Raw genomic sequence first — 22,801 nt, 5'->3', positions numbered from 1 at the left:
TCTGGGAGAAGGGGAAGGCAAAACATAACCCAACTGCACATTGTCAGAAAAAGAACAAAAACCAACCAGCAAGACAGAGCATTCAAAATAATGATTTTTCAGCCAGCAGCCAGACAGCCGTCTAATCCCACATGAATAGAGACATCAGTTGGACAGCACCCGTCAATGTGCTCACTGATGCCGATCACAGCTGGACAGGTATCATACAGTCCCGTAAACATACTCAGACCAATGCTTCGTTTTAACTTATTTCATGGTGCACTTTGCCTCCCATCCCCCTCCCTCAATTTCTCAAATGTAATCTGAAATTGGTAATAATGATGCAGAAAAGGCAGATGTGTTCAATTAACATTTCTGTTTGGTATTTGGAAAGAAGTAGGATGATGTACTCATATCATCGGAGGAGGAGGAGGAAGCATGTTCCAATTCATTAGTAACTGAGGAGGATGTTATACAACATCTAGTAAGGATAAACATTTTTAAATCATCAGGCCTGGATAATTTGCACCTAAGAGCTCTAAAAGAGTTGGCTGAGAAGGATTCTGGACTGCTAATGTTAATTTTTTATAAATCTTGGAATACCAGTGAAGTTCCAGAAGACGTGTTGTGCCACTTGGCAATCTGGGCCCACTCAAACAAAGGGCATTTTTATACAGCCAAATGCAAATACCTCAAGGATACTCAATACTCCAGGAACAAGGAACACAGGCTATGGGTATTGAATGGAGGACTGTATCCTGGAAAGCAGTGACACAGAAAAGGATTTAGAAGTCAGTGGACAAGCAACTGAACATGAGCTCCCAGTGTGATGCTGTGGCAAGAGGGCTGATGCGATCCTTGGATGTATAACAGGGGAATCATGAGTAGGAGTAGGGTTGTGATTTTCCCCTCTACATATGGCACTGGTGAGACCGATACTAGAATATTGTGTCCAGTTCTGGTGTCCACATTTTTAAAAGGATTTTTAAAAGGATGTTGAAAACTTGGAGAGGGTGCAGAAAAGAGCCACAGAAATGACTCAAGGGCTTTAGAAAATGCCTTACAGTGAGAGACAAAGAGCTCAATCTGTTTAGTGTATCCACAAGAAGACTGAGAGGTGACTTGATTACTGTATATAAATAACTTCACCAGGAGAAAATACCAATACTAAAGAGTTTTTTAATCTAGTGGAGAAAGGCATAACAAGAACCAATGTCTGGACGCTGAAGCCAGACAAATTCAAATGAGAAATTAGGCACATATTTTTGACAGTGAGAGTAATTAACAATTGAAACAAACGAACAACAGAAGCTGTGTATTCTCCATCTGTTGATGTCCAAGTCAAGATGAGACACCTTTCTAGAATACTTGCTTTAGTCAAACACCAGTTATTGGGCTCAGCATAGGGGTAATTGGGTGAAATGGAATGCCGTGTGCTATTCAGGAAACCAGACAAGATGATCCACTGGTCCCTTCTGGCCTTAAAGTATGAATCTATGAAAGGCCTCGGAATGTTTGGTTGGCCAATAAATGTTCTAATGTCCTCTTCCCAGAAGGAGCTTCTCACCGTGGGAACCCACCTGAAGGACGGCAAGGCGAATACGACTTTTTTACACCATTTAACAATTCCTAGATTCGTATTTTTGAAAAACAATTGCTAATTAAAGTTAGTATGGGCCCAATTCCAGCTAACGACACCTGCAGGTGCACATCAGAAACCAGCAGTAGGAATTCTGTTCCCCAGCTCTGGCATCTCCCCATTTCTGCAGAGAAGGCTGCTCTATGGACCTTCTGTAACAAAGGCAGAAGGGAGAGCATTACAGGGTGTGGCCTAGGACTCACAGGCATGCTCCAAATATTTATGTAATCTCCCAGTCCCATCCCAGTCTCTCCATACTGACTCCTTGCAGATCAGTCGTCCTTTCAGTAGGAACAGAGCCAAGATAGGGCTGGTTTTACAGGCCGAAGTACAGGTGGACATCAGCACTGATTTTACAGAGCACATCTGTACCTCTTTGGACAGGCATTCTGCCTCTTTGCAGGCCCTCGATGGAATCTGGCCCCATATCCATTATGTGCCATATGGCCAAGTTATAATTGCTGTGAGAATCATAACTTTGAATTTCTTGATGATCATGAACAGAAAATCTCAACTCTCCTATTGCATGAGGGAAGCTCTTTTGCTGTTATTTTCCTTTGGGTGGGGGACATTAACATTTTTAAAACACTGTCAGGGCAGTTATATATTTAACACGAATGTGCTGTGTTATTAGAGATTGCATCCTCTTCCAGTCCCATGAACTCTGGGAACACGCTCCATTTTGAACTGGTGGGGCTGTGGCCAAGCAGAAAGGAGATCAGATGTGCGGGGCCCCTTGTAATTCCAATTTAAAGGCATCTTATCTTTAAAGGGGATTGTTGAGGTGGGGGGCTCCCTTTTGTAAGAGATCTCAGTCCAAGTTGCTGGACTTGTCTGGTCTTAACCAGCTCACGCTGCATTTCAGTGGCAGCATAACTAACCTCTGTGCGGTACTGGGTTGAGAATGGGTGACGCCAAGCAGCTAAAGTACAGAAGTACATAATAAAATGAAGAGGAACTAAGGATGTAGCTAGGTTAGAGAAAAGGAAAGCGGGATCAGAGATATTGGGCTGGCTGCTGGAATCACGCCTTAAAATTCCCTAGTCTGTGTAATGGAGAAAGTTTGACTAGCTGATCACAGTGGCCTTAAATTCTGTAAGTCTAGGACACGTGATGAGATCTGATCACTGAAGATGGACCCAGACCCAGATCTTGGGTCCAAAGCCCCCGAACTTTGAAGGTGTTCAAAATCAGAACCCAAAACTGGATCCGAATTTTGCAAATGGCCAGACTCTCTATAGGGGGCTGAATGGAAAGCTTGGTTGCCAACACGCCAAACTCCGGAGTGTTCAAAATCCATCTCTAGTGAGAAATGAACCTCTTTTCTCCTAAGAGTCTGAGCAAATACACTGTGACCCAATGTCAATAGCTGAGACGGGGTCAACAGAACCAGATGTTTCACATATTTTTTAAAAAATCAACAGAAAATGCCTCAGTACAGCAGGCTGTTGCTAAATGCTTAGAAACGGAGTTAATATCACCAAACATCTTCCAACATGTCAAAGACTAAGATCCTCAGTGAGGTCTACGTTTATGACGAGTTTGGAGTTCTTTCTTGTAATGTAGTTTGTGTTTTTGTGAAGGCCTATAAAATAATGTAAAGCTGATAAGAACAAGTCAATAACAGAATCCTTTGGACACACAGAAGCAGATCGGAGGTCTCCAGAGGAGGAAACTTCATCTGGCCAGTTTGCTGACAGGAGAAGGCTCGGTGTGATTAAAGAGGCTCTCCCGCTTGCTCAAGGAAATCTGCACGGATCCATTGCTGCTGACACCTGCTCCAGCTGGTCCATTGCAACTTGACAGGGCAGCAGGACTATTGGCCACGCAGGAGATGGGTTAGATAATGAGGGAGCAGCAGCATTGAACTGGTCTGATCTGACCTTTCTTGTGGTTTCTGTAGAAGCTGGAAAAAGAAAAGAACTAGTTGGGCATCGACTGCCTCCTGCAGCCAACGACAGTTCCTGCCCTCTCACGAATTTGCTAGCAGCCTCCCAATTACTCTTAGAATAAATGTCACTTTCTTTGGGAAACAATTCCACCGTCTGTCCTATCTCACTGTTCTCAGATTCTCCCTCTCTTCAGCCTACATTTTCCTTGTCTTAATTTCATCTCCTTATTCCTCGTCATAGCCCACAGAATCACCCTAAATAATTCCTCTTCCTCCTTGGTATTCGCACCCTCCCGATATACGTACAGCCTAATGATTTGTTTCTTTAGGTTTTCGTTGTTGCTAGGCATAGGTTTTGAAATATTTCCCCCCTGTAAATCAGTCCCTCCAGCCCCTTAATCATTACACAGGCACTTTTTGTATTTTATCTTCTTTGAAGATCATTACAACACTTGCTCCTTTCTCCCCTCCAGAACCATGTCCAGATCTCTATGACTTTTCAGAATAATTGCCATTGGTTCTAATGTGTAACATAGGGTGTGTCTACACTTCAAGCTGGAAGGTGTCGTTTCTAGCTCGAGGAGACATACCTGCACTAGCTCTGATTGAGCTAGCACACTAAAAATAGAAGTGTCGCCACAGTGGAGAGAGCGGCAGGAGGGCTATCTGTCCTGAGTACGTACCTAGTGTCTCAGCTGGGTACCTAGCTAGCTTGAAGTGTAGACGTACCCTACAGGTCAGAAGAACTGATCCAGTGTTCTGTATGTACAAGACTTCTATATCAATACACATTATACCTACACTCACAGATATTGGGAGTATGTGAACATTTACATGCTATAGAATTCATACATGTTGTGTCGACACAATGTCACTTAGTGGGTCTAGAATTATTAATAGGTCTTTGAGAAAAACAATTGAGCAAAAGGCTAGTACTCTAGATGTTTGGTTGTCAGGCTTCTCAATGACTATTTCTTACTGTGTGATGCTTTGGTGAGTCTCTCCGTTCATCACTGGAATGCTCATTTTAATGGATTGTACATTATGGGAAGGGTAACTTCATAAGTAATAGATATTGGGAATTTCTTTCCCTCTGAGGTAAGGGAGTGCCTGGTCTCTTTTTTTCTTTCAGGACATACTACTATAAATATGCATCAGGTTTTGTTGTTGTTTCTCCCTCTTTAAGGGTGCCACTCTGATGTGGGATGACTTGTGTAAACACTGGCCTGTTTGATCCTTCTTCTAGTGAGAGGAGGGGGCTTCCTTTCTGAATCCAGCTTCCTGGTCATTGAGGTATTGAAAAAAATCAAAGTCACGGCACATAAAGTCAGTTTGCAAGTGCACCTCAATCCAGATTACTTCTGTAGATGTGTCCCCTACCTACTCAGTCAACCCTAAACCCTTTCAAAGGAACACATTTCGTTGGAGGTGTTTGGGCTGCAATGTTTCAGGACACCAATCCTTTGCAGGCCAAAACCCTGCAGCAACAATGACTTCTTATGTGACTTCTGTTCTCCTGAAGAAGGATCTTCTGCTTGGCCTGAAAACTAATGTTTTGCAATGGTTCCGTTGGTCCAATAGGTGGCATGGCATCTCTTCTCATTCAATGGAGCTATAAACAACAAAATCTCCTTTGCCTTCTTTTCTTCTCAACCCTTCCCCAGCTTCACACGCCCATCCCACCCCTTGGATTGGTACTTCCCCCCCCCCCCTCTGTTTTCCTCTAGGATGAACCAAGAATGAAATCAGAAAAGATTACGTACCACTACCATAAATTAACACACACACACACAAACACACACACACACACACACAGAGTGATGTTATTTCAAATAAATGTTGCCAGCATGAAGAGTTTCCACTAAAGGGAAGAAAAACTTAGAAATCACCCATCACCTATTTGGGCTGAACAATTGTGAATTGTTGCACATTCTGTCCCTCCAATCCTGTAACTAAAGCCCGTTCATAAATTACACTCTGCCGTTGCCGCATACCAATTCCGGATTTTGTACCGTACATGCCAAAGCCATTGCAAAAGTCGGCTTGTCCTGAATTCTCTCATCCCCACAGCTCTCCTTAGCCTCCGTGTCTCATGGCTATACATTTTTACACTCACCTCTTTTCTCTATCATGAGTTTTGCACCCAGCCCTCCCCTTCTGCTTCAAATCACTATGACAGCACATTGGAGTTTTTCTTGGACTGCAGGCACACCAACTTACAAAGCAATCCGTAATTCCCAGTGGCAGAGATAAGCACCAGCACATTCCCCTTCTCTAAGAAAATGCAACTCGGCTCTTACAATTCAGGTATAAGCAGCGCCACCCACACGCTGTCATTCAGAGTGCCACTCCAAACACTGCCCAGGCAGACGGCTTTGGGATCAGAGGATCCCACACAGCCTTGTATGCTAACCCTGCTGGGACAAAAAGGAAATGTTGTGGAGAGGGCTAAGTTGAACCAAGGCTGCTGCTTCAATGTAAAGGGCATCTGTCACCACAGGGCTGAGAGAGGCCTGCACTATGCTGCCTTTGATCTAACTGTGGTACTTCTATAGCCCCCATGACTGTAGTACCTAAACCTCTCACCATGTTTAATGTATTCATCCTCATACCATCCCTGTGGGGTGGGCTAGCACTATTAGCCCTACAGGGGCACAGACACGAAGCAACTTCCCCGAGGTGCCATAGGAAGCTCGTGGCGGCAGGGAATCAATGGCGGGTCTCCTACCTTCCACGCTAGCACCTGGGCCATCCTTCCTCTTCCACTCCGCGACACGCTGGGGCCCATTCGCTATACGACACATTGATTCTGCCGCTGTTAGCAAGATGGGTTATTTTGCTAATTAAGGACAAAAAGTCATCAGAAAAAATAGCAGAGCATCTCAATGATTTGGGCCCGATCCTGCAACCCCTTACCTTGAGTAGTCAACGGGACGAATCATGTGACTCGGGCTATTTCCACAAGGATGGGGCTGGGCCCCACAGTGTCCTGCTCTAAGGTAAGCCTTGTTGCCTGCCTTCACAGGAAAATGTGGTTTATGCAAAGGCTCACCCACCTGCCAGACATTTAATGCAGTTAAAAGGTCTTCCCCTACTTTCCTCTTGGTTCCCCAGATAATCTCTCTCTGTCGCCCCCCCTTCTCTGCAGTGGCTCATTTGGTTTATCACAGCCCCGTTCAGAGATGTGTGTCACTACATGCAGACTGAACTGCTCTGGAAAACTCCAAGGGGGGAAACCCTGGCTCCACTCAAGTCAGTGGCAGACTTCCCACTGGATCCACGAGGCCAGGATTTCACCCACAGCTTTACATTTGGGAGGGGCTACAGCCTACCCACCCTCCTAGGAGCATAGCTTGGTACTTTCTACCGGTGTGTATGTGGGGGTGGGGGAAGGAAGGAATTTGCTCTCTGGGGACTCTGGCTGAGCTCCGAATCCTGGACCCAGCATGCTGAGGAGGGCTGTGGCACCTCTGGGAGAAGGAATGGGAGCAGCTGAGGAGCTGCTCCATTGCTATTGAATCTGCAGGCCCAGCTCTGCAGTAACTCCCATGGCTGCTGCCCCTCACCCCCTCCCTGCACAGTGATGGGGAGTTGGCCAGTGGAACCATATAGCTGAGAAACTGAATCTACTGACTCTACTCCCCCGAATCGCTTTCCCCCCAGAATGCCCCAGTCCTGATGTGCAGGATTCCCCCACAGCCTTGTATTCACCTGCATACAGGGGCTCAACCCCTCTTGTGCAGGTTTCTCATTTCTTGCCCTTCGGAGCCATCCGCGCCCCCCACCCTCAAGAGGGACAGGATTTGGCCTAGAAAGCCAGTTTGCTTAGTTTTCTTGCTGTGCCCTTTGGCTCTCATGTTCTTACCATCAGTGTGTTATTTATAGCACTGCTTGCCTAGTGACAGCAGGAGGGGCCCTTCTGAATGGCTCCCGGCCCTCTGTGTGCATAGTCCAGGCCTCCTACAGATCCCTCAGGATTCATGCACAGCTTAGGGAATTTGCAGCCTCTGGGGATGGAGGGGCCACTCCCATCCTCTTCTCCTCTGGAAGGGATCTGGGGAGGACTCCATGAGGTTCCTACACTGAGTTTTCTGCTCAACCCCGTGAGCGGATTTTCCCACGGAGTGAGTGATCTGGTCTCAGGTAAGGATGTCAGGGTTTGACTTCATCAACATCCAGCTAAATGGCCACCCCCATAACCCATAACAGCTGCTGTGTTTATAGTAAATACACGCAATGACTGGGTGGCCTTTGAAGCCGAAGTGTCCATTGCGACTAATTAAGGGTATGTTGGGTGCAGATGTGACGTTTCTCTCAAGTTCTTTGCCTTTCAAACATAATTATGGACGTACTTGAATTTCTGGCCCTGAGGCCCTCCTTGAGCAAAGGGGAGCGGGAAAATCATACCCTACAATGTCTCGGACAGAGCAGAAAGAGAAGGGGGGTTTTCTGAGTAACTCATGCCTGGTAAAATTCCTCAGTGCCACCAGGTGCAATGAATGGAGAAGCCTTCACTCCATGCGAAGCCAGTGATGATGGAAGGCCCCTTGGGCATACCAGCCAAATGGATTCAACACCACGGCCTCCCACAGAGTTGTCCCAGCCCCCGCCCCCTGGGTCTGAGAGATGAGGTAGTTCAAAAACCAAACACAGGTCTTGAAAAGTCACGCCCTGAGTGAGCAGAGAGAATCAGCGGTAGCATTACTAATTGAAATGAGGTCTCGTTACTTTGCTTCTGGCAACCTTACACAAACTATTCAGTAAAAAGGGGATGGGGGGGGTTGTGAGTCCTCCCCCGCCCCTCCAAAAAAATCAAATCCAGTGCAGTACTATAACCCTCTTTAAAATATCTGTCCTGCTGCAGGATTAGAGACCTAGAACATGTAGGGTTAATTCAAACAACGTGTCCAGTATGAAGGCAAAACACAAGCCCTTTAAAACGTGGGATCAGAAATGTAACGGGGCGATAGAAGAACAAAAACCTAGAGGACCTCTTGGAGGACAGAAGGTTAATTTCTCTACTAGAGATCAAGCTTTGCAAACCTGGGTGTCTACATTTAGGCTCCTCAATTCACGTTTAAGGCCCATAAATAAAAGTGTCCTATTTTCAGAGGCTCTGAGCATCCACTAATACCACAGAAGTCAATGGGAGCTGCCAGTGCTCAGCACCCTTGAAAATCAGGCCACGTTTATGCAGATTTAATTGCCTAGCTGTAGGTACCCAAGCATGAAGACGTTGGCCCGTATGTCTTCACTGTGCCAATTCAGATAAAAATAACCTCCCATAGATATTATGGCCTCCTTGTGTTTGGATCTCACTAGACTAGACATTTTTCACCTTTGGAGGGAAAAATAGTGAGAAGTGAATTGGGACTCAAAACATTTTTTAAAATAAATAGAGGGAGGTGGAGTGGGATTGGGCTATACAGAACTTCCAACCTTTGCTGTTGGTTCAAATCCATATCCTCTCAGTAGTTCCTCAGAGACAAGTTATTACCATGGCTGCTGAATGGCCCGTGCGAAATGAACTGGTGAATCTTCATCCAGATCCTTGTGGCCAGGCATCCATGCCATGAAACCAAAGCGGTGAGTGACACTAACTGGTAAGTCTCAAAAGACTGTTGTGCTGTCTTGGGCTGTTGTGACTGAATAGCTACTCAGCCCTACAGGTGGTCCTTCTAGGTCAGGGTTGGGGCACATTAACAAGCAGCGTGGAGAATTTTGCACTACACCTCTCTGTTCAGTGGATAAACAGAGGACGGAGGTCTCCAGGGCTATTAATCTGTCACTTTCCCCGGCACTAAATTAATTTTTTAAAAGTGTTTTAAAAAGAAGAATAAATACAAAGAAAAAACAGACGAGATGATTAATGGTTCCCACGCTGTTCTCTCCGTCTTTGGGTAATGCCACCCAGAGGTCTGCCGGGGATGGAGTATGGAAAGGCTTTCCCCAGCCCTGGAGATCCATTTAAAGTGACAGGTTCCCTTAAAGGAACTACAGATCCTAGGTCTACTCGCCTCCTGCTGCAGTTACAGTTTGGAATGCTGTGGCCATGCTGGGCTTTTGGGGAAGTCTGTGCTGCATGAGCAGAGTCACTGAGAGTGGAGAGGATCTTTTAACACCAGCCCAAAATGTTCCAGTAGATTCTGTATTTCCACTGTCCTGCCTTGTTTTTCCCATAGAGGAGCTGGAGAAAAGTGGTCACTGCAGAATTTGAATCTACACTCTGCAAAGTCTACAGCTGTGAAACAGATGGTTCAAGCATTTGCTCTTGATCAGATTCTGTGTGGCCCAGCGGATCAGGTGTTGGCCTAGGACTCCAAAGAGTGGGGTTCTGGTCTCAGTTCCCACCTGGTGTGCGCCCTTGAGCAAATCACTTCCCTTTTCTCTGACTGTTTCCACTTCCACTAACTTGCCTGTCTTGGGTATTTAGACTGCAAGCTCTTCAGGGCAGGGACCAGGTTACTGTGCATGGAGCATCTAGCACAAATGAGCCTGATCTGGGTTGGGGCCTCCAGCTGTCACTATTATACTAACATTTCTGACAACCACTTTTTGCAGCAACTTCAGTCTTTCCAACTGGGATTGGCTGGCACAGTGCGACTCAACCACTTATTTACCTGGATCATATTAATATGAACAAAACTTGTTGCCTTCCACTTTTTCCAGGGGACGTTTTTCTCTTACTGTTCTGGGTCCCTTTGAGGTTGGGAGTTCAGTTTCTGAAGAGTACTGTAATGTCTTTCACCTCTTGCAAGATTTTATTGATTTTTTTTCCTGCCCAACAATTGTTGAAGGGGCTATCCACCCAGCCTCTTGCCTTCAGAGGACCCCATTATATACACACCCACCCCAATACGTACATAGAAGAGGACACACTCTATTCTTAACTAAATTGGTGTAACTATGAAATAACCCCACTGACATCAATGGAACTATTCCACCTTTGTACCAATGTCAGGGAGAGCAGAACTGGCCATGTTTTGGTTAGTGGTGGGTTTTCTGGAAATTGTGTGTAGGGACTCTCATCCCAAAGAGCTTTATACATTTAGGCCAAATTCCGGTTGGCCCAGTGGATTGGGTACTGACTGTCTCTGGGATTTTGGCTCCTAAGTGCCTAAATGCCTTTTGAAAATAAGACAGGGTCCTCTCAGTTAGGCATTGCAAGGCTGAGTGCAGCAACGCCTAAATACCTTTAAAATCTGGGCCTTAGTCTTTCTGTGTCTCAGTTCCCCATCCATAAAATGGGGATAATATTACTGCCCTACCTAATGGGGTATTGTGAGGATAAATGCATTAATGATTGTGAGGTGCAGAGATACTACAGGGATAGGAGCCATGTAGTACCTAAGATAGGGAGATTCTCTTCTCTTTCTGGTGTAGCCACAGTGCCATTGAAACATGGAAACATATTTGTTGACTACATTCAAATAAATAATAGTAATACCACCAGTTCTGGTATAGCACTTTCCATCTGTAGATCGCACAGGGCTTCACAAGCTTTAATGTATTTATCCTCACAACCGCCCCATGACTTAGCGCAGCGCTGCTACTCCCATTTTACAGATGGGGAACGGAGGCACAAAGAGACTAAGTGACTTGCCCAGGCTCACACAGGAAGTCCACGGCAGAGCAAGGAATTGAATCCGGGTCTCCGAAGTCCTAAAGCAGAAAAATAAATAGACTCTTTGCCCTTATTTCCTCAGCCCTGCTGTCCCACAATGGAGAGTTTAGACATAGCGAGCCCAATGTGAACATAGACTTTGCACTGCAGACGGGTCCCACCAACAAGTCATTTGATCCCTGTCTTTCGCTTCAAGGAAAGGGGAAGAGAGTTTCAGATCTTGTCCTACGGCTGTAAGGACAGGCCAGACTCCACCACAAGACACAACTGAGTTACTAGTGGGAACTCCTCCACCTTTGCTCTGCTTCCACTTCCCTTCCTCGAATTTCTAAGTGGAGTCAAGAAAGCTACTGACAAACAGGCCTGATCCTAAGCCCGTTGAAATCAGTGGAGAGATTCCCATTGACAACAACGGACACTGGCTCAGACCCTCCATCTCAATTGGATATTCGACCCTCCGTTCCTCGCACTGCCCCCTCCAACCAGGACCGAGTGAGAAACCAACACCAGGTCATTCCATCAAGAGCTGCAGAAATGCATCACGTCTAACCAAGGGAGCCGCACATGCACTCAGGGCTTGATGCGATTCTCACCGATGTCGATGGGAGCCTTTCCATTGACTCAACAAGAGCTGGCTCCGACACACACAAACACACATGCTGAAGTGTTGAGTTTCTTTGACAAACAATCCTTGATGAAAGACCGCACTTCATAGGGTGCTCCTCTGTATAGAAACTGTAATCATTTCTAGCACAATATTTACTTTCCTTAAACAACCAGTGGCTATCACCCCAACAGCACCTGGCCATGGCAGCAGCTTTACAAAGGCTAGGCAGAGTTGCTTCTTTTTTAAAAACAAAAAACAAAAAAAAAAAAGGAGAGGGGGATTCATTTTTACCCCTCCAGCTACATCGCAGGAGAAACCAAACAATTGTTGAAAAATTGGGGGAAAGGACTGTGTGTATTAACCCAATTCAATGATAAGCTCACCCCAGCCGCTATTCAGCCCTGGCTGTACAGCCAGGGATGGCTGGAACTCAGGTTTTATTATTAACAGTTCACCTGCTGCTGTCTTTCAGCACTTTTTATTCAGTTATTTTATTTATCTTAAAGGCCTGTTGTCATCACCTCGGCGCTTCTCAGGCAGGCTTCAGGTGCAAAGCAGCCAATGGGACTCCGGAGCTTCAGCCGTGGCACCCTATTAAAAACCCTGGTGGTGGACGGGGCTTTATTTCCCCCACTGTTTGTTGAAATTGTTTCCACTTTTGATCGTGATAAAACCAGGCAAATAAACACCATTCATGCTATTGACCTTGCCTGTCTCTGTAGGACTTGAATTGCGCCGAGGACAAATAGACCGAATTTCCAATAATTAAGCCGTAAGAGAAATCAGCCTGGCCGTGTGTATCATACGATGACAGCTCCTGTTGTGGGATTATTAGGCAAATATAGATTCTAAGCACAGACACAGTTTTCAAACATAGATTGCAAAGAAACTGTCCCCCAGCTCCCTGGTTTTGGATGGAAAAGTCCTATTGAATTGAATAGAAGATACATTTTCTATAGGCTGTTTGGACCATTATACAGAATTTAATAGAAAATTACACACACATCCCACTACAGAATTCTATAGGGTAGTACCAGCGCCGGCCCTAGACCAAATAGTGGCCCAGGCAAGGAGTGCTTTCAGGGCTCCCCCCCGGCCATTTGTTAAACTGTTGAATACCTTACAGCACCCCGAACCCAGCACCCCCCCTCAACGCCCAGCACCCCAGGTGGTCACCTGGGTCGCCTGCCCTTAAATCCATCCCTGGGTGGTTCAAATAACAGAGATGATACCAATAATAGATCATGATAATGGCTGTCATTCTCTCCGACACTCTTGAAGACTTTAGTGTGATTTCTATAAAGTCTGCTTTAGTTTGTCCAGCCCTCATTTTGGGTCTTTGTGCCACATTTGAATGTTGCCGTGCAGCTGCTGAGGCTAGGAGTGACCTCTTTTGCTTGGGAGTTCTGCTGTTGATTTCAGTGGGACCAGGGTTAGCCCCTTCATACATTCACATGGTAGTGCCTGATGTACCGCTTTGCTTCACTGCTGATGGGACTCAGTCTTGCAGTCCTTCATTTAACTCCAGGGGGAGTTTTGCCTGTCCGAGCACTGCAGGTGTGGTGGGCCTGTTCTCACTGCAATCACTACCAGCTGGTATAATTTACTGTTTCTGAAAGTGACCAGAGCCAACACAAAAAGCTCAATCACAACTACTGAGACACCATACAGCCACATTAGTGTCATTACAACATGCTGCTTTTGTAAATCTGCCCTTTTAAGAATGTGGATTAAAATCAAAATATGTAGCTAGGAAAATTCTAATCTTCTATTATAAATACTAGCAAATCCTTAACAATGAGAACCAAGGAAATCCATCTGGGTACTATTGCATTGCAACACTCAGTCTCCACACTCATCACACTCCAGGGAATTCAGGCCTTGAATTACACGGTCCTATACAATAAGAATAATAGACAAACACACTTGTCTCACAAGCTATTGGGTAATATATTTCTTTCAATGGGAACCATCAGTTATTCTTCCATCTTCTGCTCGGCTCTGCATCACATTTAGAGGTTTTTACAAAGCGAGTCGGGGGAGGGGGGCAGGTTTATTTACTTACGACTTCGCAGCAAGGCATTACACCTATTCATATCGGTTATAAATGACCTCAGGTCTGCCATTATGGACTAATGTCTGCAGCCCTTTGACCTCCGGAAGTGCTTAAGGAGGAGCTGTAGTAAATCAGGGTAGCACTTAGCTGCAGAGGAAGAAATTCCCTCCTTATCAATCTGCCAGCAGGATGGGAAGGATTCAGGCTCTGCTGCTGAAGACTGATGTTCTTTCAGCCCCTAGGAAAGCCCTGCAGATGGAAGTGCCCTCTGTAATTGCACTTCACCTACCAGACGGCCATTAAGATAAACAAGGAGAGTGTTAAGTCGGTCTGGCTTCTCCCTTGCATTTCCGACAGAAGGAGTCACAGCATGCCATCCCACATGGAGGCTCCTTTTAGAATCCAGGCCTTGTGGCCATGGGCATCTCAGACACCAAGGGAGCCTGCATTAGTGCAAACACGATTTACCCCAGGGCAGTGCAATCTGCACCAGGGCACTTTGCCCTGCTTAAAACCCAGGCAAATTGTACCAGTACAAACTATTCTGTCTCTACACATGGGTTTTGCACTAGTGCAGGCTACTCCAGTAACTGAAATCCCAGCCTGCAGCAGGTCTCAGGCTATTTTCTCTAACCTTTTCCGGCACACCACTTGAGAGCTAACACTTCTCACAGTGGAGGTTCTCATGATCACAGCTGTCTTAGGCAGAGGGCCCTTGAGCATTTTCAGCATCTGACAGCTGGGACATCTGTCAGAGTCAAAAAAGGGGAAGTGACACCTTGCAAGTCACTTAACCTAAGGGCATGTCTTCACTACCCGCCGGATCGGCGGGTAGCGATTGATCTATCGGGGATCGATTTATCACATCTAGTGTAGATGCGATAAAATCAATCCCCGATCGCTCTGCCGTCGACTCCGGAACTCCACCGCAGTGAGAGGCGGAAGCGGAGTCGACAGGGGAGCGGCAGCGGTCGACTTGCCGCCGTCCTCACAGCCAGGTAAGTCGACCTAAAATTCGCGTAGCTGAAGTTGCGTATCTTAGGTCGACCCCCCACCCCCACCCCCCCGTAGTGTAGACCTAGCCTAAGTCAGAGTGGGCCAGCCATTGTCTGACTCCTGAGATGTTTATTCAGGCCATTGGGGCAGTGGACGACTTTCCTGCTTTTATTTGAATGCCTGATGTCAAACAGTTTACGATGCAATGACATGTTTCTGAAGCTCACTTCCCAGCCTGCCAGTGATCCTTAGCAATTAGCTTTTCATTGGCACGTGCTGCAGTTTGCCAGGTTGCCATTATGAAGATGCACTTGCTGCTCGCATGGGTTTAACCTCTGGAAGATGTTGAGTACTTTATGGGCTGGTGTATCTGGGGCATAGGAGGAGGAAATAATGTAACACACCTGCAGGCTCAGATGCAGAGGGGAGCATGGGGTCCTCGGAAACCATGGACCCAATCCCATTGTCCTTGCCAAGTCATGACTCCCACCAACTATATCCTAATGAACCTTTTCTCTTGAGTACCTATCCCTATCACTACCACACATGCAGCTATCATCCACTTAAAGCTTGCAGACAGATATATCCAGAGCTACAGATAAACTAAGTATGGATCAACTAGGTTTGACTGAACCGGTACTCAACAACTATATTTAAAATAGTTTTGTGAAGGCAAAACCTGCATGTCTGTGGGTCACTTGCCATATTTCCAAGCTAATGAGTTTGACATACACAGTTTCTTCCTGGGAATCAAGGCAAAAAACCATGAACAGTGGACGTTGGAAGTTCACTTGAACTGAATATCCTTTCCACAGCTATTTGTGCACCGTGTAATTACATTTCTTCTTGATCATCTCTCTTTCAGAACAGGGAGACCCTGGTGCTCAGTGGAAGTTCCCTTTCCCAGAACCCGGAAGGTTTTGTGCACCTGCCCCTCATGTGGCACTAATGCATCTCTGGAATCCCTCTGATTTCACACATGTCCAAGAAGATACCATCTGCTGTCTTCAGAGTGCTGTGCAAACGGCTGTCAATTAGTCAGCTCTTTTCTGAGGAAAGGATGAGAACCAAACAACCCATTCCTAAATTTATCCTAATCCACTGAGCTAAAAAAGCAGCCAAGGTCAACAATGAGGATGGAAAAGGAAACAGGTCAGAAAGGATTTTGAATGTAGTCACATGTATCATGCCACTAAATGGCTTTGTTTTACAGTACATATATCACTGATGACTTTGTAAATGTTTCGTACTTCAGCATATCTCCAGAACAAACAAAGCAATTTTATTCTCCCGTAACTGGTTCTGGGCTCTTTCCATACATTCCAATCTAGCAGTGTCACAGCTTCAGAGCAACAAGGACCTGTTAGATCATCTAGTCCACCTCCCTGCCAATGAAGGATTATTGCCTATCATTCACTGATTAGTACTTATATTAAAGGAAGAGTGCAACTTCCAGCAGGAGGAGATCCATCCGCCTATTAGGACACAGGACCTGATAGAGGTCTCTACAAAGAGGATTGGAGTCCAAACATAAAAACACTGATGTAGCCATAATGTTGAGGGTTCAGCTCACTATGATGCTTTTGTAGGTCCATTTGTAGAACTTTTATTTTGTGTGAAAGTTGGAATGGAATTTTATAGGAGGGAGTTTTGTGGTTCTGATAAAGCCAGAGGCAGGTCCAAACCAAAACCACAGCTCCAAAGCACCCTGAGCACTGGGAGCGTTCACATCTGGATACAGCCGCTGCAGTTCAGGCCCATCTCTCTGCAGTGTGTGGAGCAGGGGTTGTTCTTGTAACTTGAGGGTTTGAAAAGGACAGACCAGTAAGAGGCAACGTGAAAAGGATGAAAAATGCATTAACACCACATACGGGAAAGAATGGGCCACTGGATTCTTAATTTGGTCGAAGGAGAGCAGTTGTAACATTACATTTCTCAGGCAATAGAAAATACAGGACAGACATCTGTATTCAAGACACACTATTTAAGGACTTCTTATACTTTTGAAAAACTGCTTGTTTGTTTCTTATTTGGAATCTTGGACGTTCTAAACGATGAGATCCATCCCTGCTAATTCTGTCACTTTTCATTTGGCAAACTTTGTCCCCTTCCTCATGCTGATAAAGGACTTTCAAATTAACACGCCATTTCAATTTCCTTGCTGCTTCGCTCAACGGCTACACCACTGATGTCAACACGTGTATGAGAACAGTGTGTCAGTCACAGATGAGCACAAAATGCTGAAGAACCTACATCCACAGGCAACTGCTAAGAAGAAGAGGAAACAAAACCAAGAATACTCACATATTTACACTGGGAACAAGGGAGACAGTTAGAATATTGCCATTTTGGGCATGGTCAATGCTATTTTCAGTTGCTGTACAGCTCTTAGATACTTCTGTGATAGATGCCTTTGCAGCGGGGGTCCGACCTAAGATACGCAACTTCAGCTACGTGAATACCGTAGCTGAAGTTGCGTATTTTAGGTCGGCTTACCTAGCGGTGAGGACGCGGGAAAGTCGACCGCTGCCGCGCTGCCGCCGACTCCGCTGCCGCCTCCTGCCGAGGTGGATTTCCGGAGTCGACGGCAGAGCGATCAGGGATCGATTTTACCGCGTCTTCACTAGACGCGGTAAGTCGATCCCCGATAAACCGATTGCTACCCGCCGGATCGGCGGGTAGTGAAGACAAAGCCTCAGAAACAGCTCAGCTAGATCTTATAACAAAGAAAGCCCAAATACTGTAGGTTGACTGGGTCTCTCTGGAAAAATAAGCAAAAAACAAAACTCTGGGCCTACTCTGCTCCCACCGAAATAAATGGGAATTTTAGACTTCAGTGCGAAGCAGGAGCTCTGTGAGCAGCAGAACCAGGATCAATGCCTGTTTCATGTCATTGATACAAACATACACAATGTGGTGTTTACATTCCATGCCTACGTTTCACACATGCGTATACTACACAAGCTGTGCATTATGATAGCTTATCTCTATGTTACAAGCATTTTCCAACTCATTAATCATGGGGTAGATCATAGCAAAATAACATGTTCCTAAAAGGGCTCGTCTTTTACTTCCTTCATCTTTATCTCTGTAGACACGGATAAAGAAACTCTTGGATCTAATCAAAATTATTATTTTTTAACCCAAGTCCCTTTTTTGTTGTTGGTACAATCGCCTGGAGAGAAACAATATGTTTCTTTTATGTTCTGGTTGATCGAGCACTTGAATCAAAGTCCCAGGAGTAAGATAACAGGCTGAGTAGTTTAAATAAAAGAATACGGCGATGTCTACACAACAGCCTATGCCGACAAAACTTATGTCGCTCAGGCGTGTGACTATTCCACTTCCCTGAGTGACGTAAATTACACTGGCATAAGCCAGTCAGCGCTATGAGCTTCTCCCACCAACGTAGCTTCTGCCGCTTGCGGGGGTGGGTTTTTTATGCCGACGGGAGAGCTCTCTCCCATCAACATAGAACATCTTCATCAGAGGCACAGCAATGTCACAGCTGTACCGATACAGCTGCAGCACTGTATGATAGACATGGCCTAACTCATGACAAGCCTGTGCACGTGGAAACATGGCACCGCCAACCCCATCCTAAAAATGACAGAGAGGGAGAGGAGGAGCAAGGCTGACGAAGAAGGAAGAAAACCCTTATTGGGCATACAGAGTAAAAATCCCACCAAGGGATTTTTTTCCTAAGGTCCCAGCCCTGCAAATGCTTACAAGCATGTTAAACTTTAAGCTTTCGATAGGCCCCTGGACTTCAGAGGGACTGCTCCCTTGCTTAAAGTTAAGAACATGCATAAGTGCTTTGCTGGATCTGGTACTAAACTGGTATAGCTTCCTTCTACCCCAAAGACTGCTCTAAGCCCTTGAACATTTGAAAACTAAATCTTTTTCTTAACTACAGGTTTTCCTTTAATAAGTACAGACATCGATTGGTCATTTTAGGGCTGTTCATTAATTCTCTGCACAGTGTTCCTTGGACCGGATTGTGTTTGGGACGACTGGGAAGTACTTCCAGTAGTACAGCACTCTGTAATTTTTCTTTAAAAGGGAGAGGGGGGGATTTGTTTGAATTGTTTTTAAAATCACACACAAAAAATTACAGGGGCTCTCCAAACCCTAAAGCCACTTTGCACCAATCTGGAAGATAAAGGGAGTCATAAAGTAGGGGTCTATGTAATACCTGAGTGGTTTAAAGGAGCCTTTATGTCAATGAAAATCAGGCCCAAAAAACAGGTCAAATTTGAGAGCTTCAAAAATTTGATAGTATCAGTTAAATCCTGTTACCACGATGATTACTGAGCTTCACTACCTCCCATAATATATCATTGTAAAAACTGTTCACTGCCTGCTTTTACAGTTTAAAGAGAGCAAACTTCCAAATTCTTACTTCCCATAGTATTATTTTTCTCCTGCAATATTTATTATTATTATTATTACTTTTGCCATAGAGAATCTCATTGCAATTAGTCTGGTTTGCAATGGAGAACAGATGAAAGGAGAAATTCAATCAAATCCTTAGCACATATCGAAAGTGTTTTCACACCACACATCCCAAGAAGGTTTCCCAAAAATAATAAAGTAAAATCAAGAGCTCAAATACTTCACCCAGCCCAACAAATGCAGATTATGCCTGAATTTAAAGGGGAAGTGAAATGATTTTTCCTTCTACTCACCTGCCAAGTCTTGAGAGCTCAGGGCTCTCTGTGTTTCTTTCAGCACTTGAGATCAGAAACACCCAAGGCTGAGTGGAGAGATTTCGCCTTACACTGGTCTTATTCATTATTTGTGAAGTGCTGACAAATGTATTCAATGCTCTACACTGCACATAAACAGTCCTTGCCCCAAGGAGTTTACAGTCTACAGCCCTGATCCTGCAAGTTGTGCTATGTGGGAGGATCATCACTGATTTCAGCGAGCCCAGTCCAACTCTGAGTGGCAGTTTTCAATAGGCAATCTTTCCTTTGCTTTTAATAAGGGATGGATCAGGCCCAGTCATATTAGAGGTGTGATTAATGATTGTTGGAGAAAAGCAGAGTCTTGGCATGTATGGTAAGGAGCAGAGGAAGTGATTCTCTCAACTATTTTGTTTTTTAATACTTTTTTTAATGTTTCCATACAGTATGATTTGGGATCTGAAACAGCTCCCTTCCTTTTCACTTTACCTTTCAGCCTCGCAAGGCACAGAGAAGTAGGCAACTTCTACTCCCGGGGGGACTGGCAGCTACTGTAAATGCGAAGGCTGGGGGAAGCTGGGGAAAGATTTTTTTTTCTGGAATTTTGTGCTACGTTTTTCACCTGCTCAGTCTTTCCATTTTCTGTGATCGTCTAAGGGCCCAAAACATTCCCACGCATCACTTGAGCAATTGACTTCTCATCCAAAATACTGCAATTTCCATTCCTTCCATGTTTGCACCAAGTTACTACGCCCGCCCCCTCTGCTGACTGCGGCTTGTGGAGGAGAGCTACGGCGCAACACAAGACATCCAGAGACGCACAGGAGATCAGGGGAGGACAGAAGGAGCCAGGGATATAATCACTCTGGTACCATCCCCAGATGAACCATGGAGCTCTGTCCCGCATCCTGTACATGCCAACCAAAGCAGAGTGCTGGCTTTGAACCTTGGTAAGGGCTATGTGTTGTTATGACACCAGAATGTAGGGCCTCCAGAGCAAGTTTGGGTTAAGGATAGAATGGCTATTGTTATAGCTGGGGCAACAGATAAACCCGCGTGTTTCCCACCAGGATCCCATGGAGTGCCCAAAGCCTGCCTGATTTATACACTATGGCTCCAAGGGGAACAGAATAAAAACACTCACAGCCCATTGGCATGTCCAAGCAACAAACCAGTCTCACCATGCAGTAGACAGATTAAGTGGGAAAAGCACATTCTAAACCCGTCTCAGTACAGCCAAGGACTAGATCTAATGACTGGGAAGTCTCCAAAGGTTCAGGGTTCAGATGCTTATCAGAGCTGTGCAGGATCCCACCAGACCATGCCGCCCTTTGCTCACCCCCCATGAATCTCCCCCCACCCCTCCTCCCAGCCCTACCTGGTGTTGTCTTCTTGCAGGGAAGTACCAGTGGCCTCTTATCCACTTCTGGCATCTTTGGAGGCTGGTTTTCTCTCTCCTCTGGTGTCCTCGTGGGGAGTTTCCAAGTAGAGCCAATGCTGGTGTTCAGGTGGAAAGGGTGCTAAGCCCTCTCCCATTCCCCAGCATAAAGTCGCTTCCTGAGGCTGCCGCTGATAGTTTATCCAGCTGGCTCAGGGACCACACCAAAAATGCAGCCACTCCCTCCAAGAGAAGAAGTCAAAATGGCTCTGTTAACCCTCTTGACCACATGAAGTAGCCTCAGCCAACCAGGAAAGCAGAATCAATACCATGTGATTGTGACCAGTCGCAGTCAACCAACCTCTTAGGAAATGTGAAAGCTGACCACCAAAATTTACTATAGCCAATTTTCACAGTGGCCCCAAACACAACATTTTACATGCATCCTTCCGCTGAGAAAAGGCTAAAAATATGAATACAATTGTTTCTGTTTCACAAGCATTTTTAGGGGTCGCAAAACAAGCAAACTTTGACAAAAACAGTTTTCACTGAAAATTACTCACCCTGCTCGCCTCAAAACACTGCTTGGGTATTTAGTAGGGCTGCAACTCTGGCCTACAAGACAGAACAACAATATTGACTCCCTTTGCAGGGCCACATCTATATTATTTCAGTAAAATGTAGGCCTGCTCTTAATCAAAGCTAACAAAAAAAACCAACCTATTTGAAGTTACTGAAGGTCCATTTACAATTAAAGACCAGTTTAAAGGGTATTTTAAAATCCTTTTGTACCCCTCCACCAGCTACAATAACCCCTCAGAAGTTTGAAACTTAAATCTCTTTCTTCCCTACGTTTTTAACCATTCGTCATGCATACACACCCACGCCGGTTTGATCAGTGCTGGGCTATTGGTTGTATATTTGTTGCCCGCACCCAGTAAAAAGAGGTGTTCTGAGGTATTTACTTTGGGGAAAAAAAATTTTTACAAACACAAAATTTGTGGCCTGCCAACTACGCCAACATCCCTTTAATATGCAGCAAAGTAGTTTGGGGACCCTGGATCTATCTAGAACGACGTTACAACTTCTAATCTATAAGCACCTCCATCTGCTGTCATTGTCTCAGGACCAGGGGCTTGTCCACCTCAGGAATTTTTGAAATGGTATATCTCCACCAGACCAAAGGTCCAGTGTAGAGGTCGTGTGGAGACAACTGTGACGTTGCAGTCTATATAATTTTATAACGATATGCTAATGAGTGAATATAATGTAACTGGAATATGCTTCATGCAAAAGGTCTCTTGTAAGGTATCATTACAAAGCTTATAATCTACTGAGTGTGATCATCCTATTTGTATAAATGTACCACTCTTGTATCTGAAACTAGAAATATGAAATATAACTCTGAGGGCCTATTGTAATTATGCAAAGTGTGGGCCATTAATAGTGTTTGGAATCTTGATGACTCCCATTAACCAGGACAATTGTCTGCAGATGGGTGTGTTTTACCTGTAAGTCTTCCTGTATATATGTGTGCTGGCAAGTGGGCAATGAAGTCTTGCAGTGACATGTGATCATGTCACCTGAACTGGAATCCATCTTTAACCTGGTGTCTTTCCATTGAGAAGGAGGGGATGGAAACTCAGAGAGGGAGAAAGGATTCCTGCCTTATGCAAAAGATATATAAAGGGGTGGAACAGAACAAATGGGGGAGAGGAGCCATCATGAAGAATCTCCTAGCTACCACCTGAGCTGGAACAAGAGCTGTACCAGGGGAAAGAATTGTGCTCAGGCCTGGAAGGTGTCCAGTCTGAGGAAAAAACTTACTGAAGCATCTCTGAGGGTGAGATTATCTGTATTCAGTTTGATTAGACATAGATTTGCGCATTTGCCTGTTACTACTTGGAACCACTTAAATCCTACTTTCTGTATTTAATAAAATC

This window comes from Emys orbicularis, chromosome 16 (assembly GCF_028017835.1).
Source record: "Emys orbicularis isolate rEmyOrb1 chromosome 16, rEmyOrb1.hap1, whole genome shotgun sequence".
Classification (NCBI taxonomy): domain Eukaryota; kingdom Metazoa; phylum Chordata; order Testudines; family Emydidae; genus Emys; species Emys orbicularis.
This window is presented reverse-complemented; position numbering follows the sequence as displayed.